Below are 6,079 nucleotides of genomic sequence, written 5' to 3' on the forward strand. Positions count from 1 at the left end.
TATTACTCCCATTTATATGCCTCACAATGTTTTCGTGGCAAGAGTCCATGATAATGATGGATATTCACGTTGGTTATGGTTGTGGATACACACGACGTTGGATATTGCTTCACGCAACATGGGGCCATCAGAGCGGAAGATTTAGGTAAGATGGGTTGGCGCTGTAAATTAAATAGAGATGTTTTGATGGTTGCTTTTGTAATTAACACGGCGATTTTGGCTGGTTAACAATTTAGACCCCATTGAGCCAAATTACGGCGGAACCTGTTGGTGGTCGGAGATACGTTGCTTCCTCAAAGTTAAGTAGAATAAGGTCTCCACCCTTGCGCTCTTACGTTGGACGATTGTTCATATGAGGAATTACGACGGGATATGACCCTTGGACTTTACAGAATGCTGCTGTAGTTAAAATGCCACGAACATATTTTTTTATACAGAGCAAGTCACGCAACCCGCGCATTAGAATTTTTTTTACTTCCCACAATAATAGTCTAATGAAGTTCGGTTTCAGGCTATTATTAACGATGTTGAATTCAAGTGAAATATTGTCACCATGATGGCTCTTTCGGTCATACCGGAAATAGCTGCTAATTTTTTTATTTTAAATCCCCCCCCCCCCTCCCCCCTTTAAATTTTCGGATTATTCGTGAAATTTTAAAATCGGTTTTTGTAGAGTATTTTATGTCTAAAACTCAGCGTTATATCGGAAAATTGAAATTTTTGACGGCTGCGAGATATCACGGAAATCGATATTGTGTATCAACCCCTGCGACTTTTGGAATCGGTCTTCTGGGGCTCAAAGATGATGTAATAAGCTACATTTTGATATATTTCAATTTGTTAGGAAGTTTTGCATAATACCCCAGAACATGTCTCTGAAGTTGCATTACCTCAAATCACGATAACTTGTTTCAGATAGAATACCCTGTCCAGCGTTGGTCTAGGGAACCTTAATAATATTTGATACAGAATTAAGTTCGGAACTCGAACATGCTTTAAAGTACAGGGTGATTTATCTGAAATAAGCACGTCATTGAGACTCGAAGTCATGCAACATCGGAAGCATATTTCGGGGGTTATGGGAGACTTTTTGCCAAGTTGAAATACGTTGAAATGTAACTTATTAGATCCTCTTTGTGCACCAGAACACCGATAGCAAAATTCACAACGGTGAGCGCATAATACTGATTTCTTTGGAATCTTGCAGCTATCAAAACTTAAAAATTTTCCGAAATACCTCGGAAACGATAATTTTCAAACTTAAAATATTTTGCATAAACTGATCTTAAAAGTGAATGATAAATCCGCAAATGATATCATTACATTTAAAATAATGGAATTGCTAGCTACTTCTGGTACCAGCAGAAGAGTCGCCATTTTGAAAATAATTTATTGGGTTGTTCGATAATTAATGTCGTATTTTTTATGTTTTTTCAAAGGGAACATACTCATATTAATAATAAATATTAATCAATGACGTAGTGGCCATCTTGGTGGATAACCTTGCGCCATCTTTCGGCAAGTTGGAAAATTCCGCGTTCGAAAAAGCTTTGATTTTTAGAGGTAAAAAATTGATTTAACCTATTTTTAACGGCTTGATCAGAATCGAAATTTTTACCATTCAAATGATTCTGAAGAGAACGAAACGAATAATAATCTGACGGCGCCAAGTCAGGGCTATATGGTGGATGAGGTATCAGGTCCCAATTTAGGTCCAATAATTTTTGACGCGTTATTAAAGACGTATGGGGTTATCATGATGGAACAGTACTTCTTTGGGATTAGCGAGTTCAGGACGTTCTCTTTTGATTTCTTCGTTCAATTTCGATAGCTGGCGACAGTAAACATTCGAATCAATAGTTTGGTTTTTCGGAAGCAGTTCAAAATACAGAATACCCTTGTAGTCCCACCACACAGATAGCAAAATCTTCTTTTGATGAATATTGGCTTTGGACGTCGATTGCGCAGGTTTATTTTGTTTGGTCCATGATCGTTTTCGGACTTCGTTATCGTAGACAATCCATTTTTCATCACCCGTTATGACTCTTTTTAAAAGTGACTCGTTTTGGTTACGATTCAGCAAAGAATCACATATGTTAATATTAGGTCGTGTAGTATGAAATGAGTAGAATTGAATTGCAACTTTAGTCATTTTTTTTCATATAAAATGTTTTTATTGTCAATCGAAATATGCACCATTATCAATACACTTCTGCCATTTAACGGGAAGTTCATTGATTTCCCTGCTGTAAAAGCCTGCAGGCCGGAAGTCGATAAACTCGTGGAACGCAGCTTTGACAGCCTCGTCGGAGTTTACTGTTTTCCTTACCAAGAAGTTATCCAAATTTTGAAAGAAGTGGTAATCAGTGGGTGCTAAGTCGGGTGAATATGGTGGATGAAGAAGAGTTTCCAATTCCAACTCCTGTAGCTTGGCCAAGGTGACTTGTGCGGTGTGTGGCCGAGTGTCGTCGTGCAACAATAGCGGTGCGCTGCGATTGACTAATCTTGGCTACTTAACCGTCAGTTGCCTCATCATTTCGGTCAGTTGTCGGCAGTAGACATCAGCCGTAATCGATTCACCAGGTTTCATGAAGCTGTGATGGATGAAACCTGCGTTGGACCACCAAACGGACACCATAAGCTTCTTTTGATGAAGATTTTTTTTCGCACAATGTTTTGGTGGTTCATCTTGATCCAACCACTGCGATGAACGTCTGGTATTGTCATATAGGATCCATTTCTCATCACAAGTAACAATCCGATTCAAAAATGGATCGTTGTTATACCGGCACAACAAAGAGACACAAGCTTCGAGACGTCGTTCTTTCTGTATGTCGCTCAACTCATGCGGTACCCACTTGTCCAGCTTCTTCACCTCACCAATTTCAGCCAAATGAGTCAATATTGTTTTTTTGGTTACACTGAATATTAACGAAAATTCGAACGCACTTTGACGTGGATTCGCTTCCACCACGGCTTTCAGATGATCGTTATCCACTTGAGTTTCAGGTCGTCCACGTGGTTCATTTGTTAGGTCAAAATTGCCAGAACGAAATTTCATGAACCAACGAGATACTGTTTGCCGTGAAGCGACTTCAGTACCAAACACATCATTAATATTGCGAGCCGTCTGAGCTGTCGTGGTTCCACGGTGGTACTCATATTTCATTAACACACGAATTTCACTATTTTGCATGGCCGCACAAAAATTTTTATAAAAATAAAAGTTTTCAATAATTTTTAACACTTTAAACTCTGATCGAAAGAGGAAGAATGTGCCTTTTCCACATAAAAAAGTCCAAATATGGATTTAGAGTGAAGTTATTCGCAGTTGAATGTGGCATTTCGAGAATCTACTCATTTCATACTACACGACCTAATACGTTGAGTGAGGCGAATTTCCTTCAATTCGTGAGGAACCCAAACATCCAATTCGCGAACGTACCTGAGCTTTTTTAAATGTAGAGAAACGGTTAAATTCGATACGTTCAACATTTCTGCTATCTCTCGAGTTGTCATGCGCAGATTAGCTTCGATTAAGGCCTTTATTTCATCGTTATCAATGGCGATTGGGCGTCCAGTGTGTGGTGCATCTTGGACATTAAAATTTCCGGAACGAAAGCCAGAAAACCGACGCTGGCGCTGGCGTTCGGTAAGGCAGTTCTCACCATAAACTTCGCACAATTTCTTCTGAGCTTGCGCTGCTTTTTTGCCCTCTCGAAAGTGAAATAATAAAATGCGTCGATAATGCTCACTTTGATTGTCCATCTTCAACCTAAATTTTAAATAATTTCTTGTTTACTAACCGCGTTCAATTTTCGATCGAAAAAAGCCGAAAACATAACCTTTAAAGTGGCATATAATAATATAAGCGACGAGATCACTATGTATAAATTAAGCCATCTATGAGAATAAAACGACATTAATAATGGAACAACCCAATACTTGGTTTGGGTGGGGAAAAAGATTTCTGACGAACGGTTGCGGGACTAACCCTGTATCATTTACACCTCTCAGAGGTTCTGTGAAGAAATGCGCACATTTTCACATTCAATGAAAGAGGAAGTAACAGTCGGCCAACTTTTATCTTATTCTTTATTCTCATGTTGTATTATCTTGTTACATTAATGGCTATATGATACTTATCTGACTGACTGGCCTAACTGCAAGTTATAAGGCCACGAATAGATTTCTTAATCTACAACGCGTGGTCATTTTTGTACATTTCAGCCTCCAACATTATCAATAATTAAGTTAAACTATATTTCTATTTCAATCAAGGTTTATTTATTTATTGGGCTTTCATCAACTAATTGTGCTGTGCATTTTGGTGTCAGGATGCATGTAATAGTATTTCTGCATTACCGAATCTTTTACATTGCTTTGGTTATGGTGACATTCTCCCTCGTACGATCTGGAAATCCCGACGAGTGCCACCATAATGGAGCTTTCTTGTATGAAGACCTGAATTGCGAGCCCTTGAATCCAGAAGCAGCCATGTGTGCCACTAGCTACAATTGCAGTACCATCTACGCGAATGGCGGTTGTTCCTATAGAGGGCGGAACTACTTAGTGGGTGAAGTTATAGACAATAATTTGACAGAATCGGATTGTTGCAGTAATTGTAGATGCATTTGTGACCATCAAATTGTATGCCAACCGGTGTTTTGCGAATCGAATTGGTGGAGTTTCTTCAACTTAAAACCTAACTGCTTTAATGGTTTCACTTTAGGTCGGTGTTGTCCCAGCAAGATCTGCCCTCAGAATAGTGTAACGCATAAAACTTGTGAAGTCGAGGGGAAAACCTATAAAATAGGAGAGAAATTTATCCCCAAGCATACCTGCCTTTCATGTGTTTGCCATGAAAATTTTACTGGAGAATTTGATGAAAAAACGTGCATGAAACAAAACTGTCACCTTCAGTTGAGGAACGCACCAGAATTAATACAAAACTGCGCACCAGTTTATTTAAATATAATTGATTCGGATGTCCTTTGTTGTCCTAACTTTTTTATTTGTCCGAATTACAGGCACAAAATTAGACTTCTGGATAAGGTTGTCTCGGCAACTTCGGGATTGGAATGTCTTTACGGGAATAAGAAAGTAAAGTTGGGATATGGATTTTTTAAATACTTCGATGACGGGGACCAAGATCGGTTTTTGAAGTGCCAATGCGTGCTTCCCCCATTGTTAACGTGCACGGAAATTTAATCCTTTATCTGAGTACGAGTTCGAACATCTGCTGCGATTTTCCTCTTTGGCTGATGATAGAAACTCTAGTTTGTTAATTATTGATAGGGATGTCCATTGTTCAAATTAATAATATGTAATACTGAATGCGTTTGGTTTCCTGTTGTGCCCCTTTGCTTTCTGCTCCAACACTGATCCTCGGCACTTGACACAAGAGCAACGTGCTTGGCGTAATTCAAAGTTAAAAATTCTGCTTAGTTGAGATGTGAAAAACATAAGACGATAGTTAAATTTTAAGAAAAAAAAGTTATTAGGAGTTGGAATTAATTCGTAGCGTTTTACAAGAGATGGGATAGATAATACAGTATTTCGTTGTTATCTACAATAATATATAATACTTATCGTGAAACAGCGGTCAATAGAGGTCATTTGCTTAGCATATCCACTTTTTGAATAATAAATAACGACATTTTATAATTTATTGAATATGTCACAATTTGTGCCGAATAAAGGGTTTTTGCGGGGAATTTTACTCCATTACTTAAATATGAACAAAAGTGCTGCTGAAGCTCATCGTATTTTAGTGGAAGTATATGATAAACATGCTCTAGCTGAACAAACGTGTCGGAAGTGGTTTGCACGTTTTAAAGCTGGCGATTTCGACTTGATTGACAAGGAGCGACCTGGTCAGCCAAAAAAATTTGAAGACAACGCTTTGGAGGTATTGCTCAACGAAGACCCATGTCAAACACTTCAAGAATTGTCTACATCATTGGGAGTTAACTTATTAACGGTAGGAAAACGTCTTAAAACTTTGGGTATGATCCAAAAGGAAGGACATTGGGTTCCATATGAACTGAAACCAAGGGACATTGAGAGGCGTTTTTTG

The 6,079-nt window shown here is 38.5% G+C and overlaps 1 pseudogene; it reads right to left on the bottom strand.

Moving 5' to 3' along the window:
- Positions 1 to 2,179: 2,179 nt before the first annotated feature.
- Positions 2,180 to 3,216, bottom strand: LOC136347313 (histone-lysine N-methyltransferase SETMAR-like; annotated as a pseudogene).
- Positions 3,217 to 6,079: the final 2,863 nt, after the last annotated feature.

The sequence above is a fragment of the Euwallacea fornicatus genome, chromosome 28 (genome assembly GCF_040115645.1).
Source record: "Euwallacea fornicatus isolate EFF26 chromosome 28, ASM4011564v1, whole genome shotgun sequence".
NCBI classification, from domain to species: Eukaryota; Metazoa; Arthropoda; class Insecta; order Coleoptera; family Curculionidae; genus Euwallacea; species Euwallacea fornicatus.